Below are 2189 nucleotides of genomic sequence, written 5' to 3'. Positions count from 1 at the left end.
GGAAGAGAATAAGAAAGCCTTCCAGGTCTGATTTATAGCCTCCTGAGCCCAAGCCTGCTCAGGTGAGCTGCATCAGAGGGTAATCTCAGCTCCACCCCTTATTTCCTGAAACAAAGAGCAAACAATCCAAGCAAGAGGAACAGAATAAGGCCATCCCTAGGGCCGTCACAGTATTAACAGTATTAAACTTGAATTTAACAGTTAAATCTATAAACAGTAAGTATAAATGATAAATGATTAGCAAATGTATTTTAATCTTTTTTATGTGAAAAACATTTCTCTACATAAGCAGTCATTTTATGATTATTTAATAATTACATTACACAGTATAACACAAGTTTGATGCTTGTCTCTGCAGACTGAGACATTAAAGAAGCTGCAGTAACTGTATAATCCTGGTGTCCACATACTTTTGGCCATGTCGTGCAGCAGGATTGGGTGCTGCAGAGTGGAGCCTCTTACTCAATAAATGATCTCTGGTCAGTAGATTTATCAATATTAAGTAATAATAACATTTGACCTGTGACCTGTGTGTCAGGATGGAGCCTCAGCTGGCTCAGACTCTGCTGGAGAGAGCGAGACAGGACCAGACCAAGAGGCTCTGAGTATCAGGAACATCCAACCAATCAATGATCAATATAATTATTTTTTATGTAGTAATCACTTTTTATGCCACAAGATGTTTGTTTATGAAATGATAAATGTCTGGCTGTATATATTGTCCCTGGCCAGGCAACGTTACCTGTTCAGGTACCTGGTCAAGAAGTATTATGAGGTTATATCACAACGCTGGTAAAATCTATCATTTGTTCTCAGTAAATAAAAACACACAAACATAAATAAATACTGTTTATGTTACTGTGCAGCCTGACATGCATGATACAGTCTGAAAATACAAACAACAACAACTTGAATACAAACATTAATCTACAAAATGATCCAACGTTATGAAATTGAGGTTACGGAAAGTGAAACTGTACGGAGAAACAATTTTATTCCATTGTAACCACGGCAACAAACTTTCATTCTTGACCCTAATGAATAACAAACTGACTTTTTTTTATCAGGATTTAGTTTTGGCACTAAAATATTGCCACAGTTCCATTTTTATATTCACTAACCGTTAGTTACAATACTAACGCCTGCAGATAGATGTGACCTCTCAGTATTACATCCTATTAAACTAATCAATAAACTAATGTCGAGATTTTGAGCTGCTCTCTGTTGATAAAATACAGTCGTATACAGTTTTACATGCTATGAAAATAACATTTGCTACAATGTGAGCTTTATCTAACAGGCTGTAACACTCAAGTCAAAGGCAACATTATCTAATAAACAACAAACAGCTGAGCGTTCAGCCTGGAAGACGCACTGCAGGGAAACACTGACCCACGAAAGGAAGCTTAAATCTAATTTTAGTTAAATCCTCTTGTTCTGTTTTCTCTGATGTAGCAGATGGATATCAAATTCACCTCTGTGTTTAGCCTAGCTTAGCACAAAATTGGAAACTTAGCTATCATGTTAATCCCAAATCCATCCTGTTGGGTTTAGTCTAACTTGACCCCGAAGCTAACTCTAAGCTAACTGGAGCTGAAGCTATAGCTACTAACTTGAGTCAACCTGAACCTGAACTCTTGAACCTGGAGCTAAACTGACCCAGAAGCTCACTCTAAGACATTGAGACAGGCTAAATCTAAGCTAACTATACAAAGCCAACAAGATACAACATTGAAATCCGACAGCTAAGCTAGGCTAAACACAGAGAGAGACTAAACTGTGTGAGTGCTGAACAACAAGATTAATCTAAAGACAACTGCTTTAACTGTTTGTGGCTTCGTTACAGAGCCACCATGTTGACAGAGAACAGAATGAAGCTCTCCTCTTCCTCCTCTTTTTCTATTTTTCCATCATACCACCTGCATCCACCATCCTCTAACTAATCTTCACACTTGCATAGCTCTGGAAACATGTTTTGAGGGGGATTATATGGAAAGCCAAAAGGGTCAAAATTAGTCACTTAACTTCAAACTTGATATGTTGCCGCATTTTTTATTTTTTTTGGCTCATGGTGTAAAACGCTGCCTTTTATGCCATAAAAATACAATAGTTTGACCTTACTGACGCAAACCTAGCTACCCACCTGCACACGGTTGGTAGAAATCCCTTTGGACTCTGTGTTGGACTCT

Source organism: Morone saxatilis, unplaced genomic scaffold (genome assembly GCF_004916995.1).
Source record: "Morone saxatilis isolate NCDOM2014 unplaced genomic scaffold, NCSU_SB_2.0 Contig15, whole genome shotgun sequence".
NCBI classification, from domain to species: domain Eukaryota; kingdom Metazoa; phylum Chordata; class Actinopteri; family Moronidae; genus Morone; species Morone saxatilis.
The sequence above is the reverse complement of the archived record's forward strand: the minus strand, read 5'-3'. Positions refer to the sequence as shown.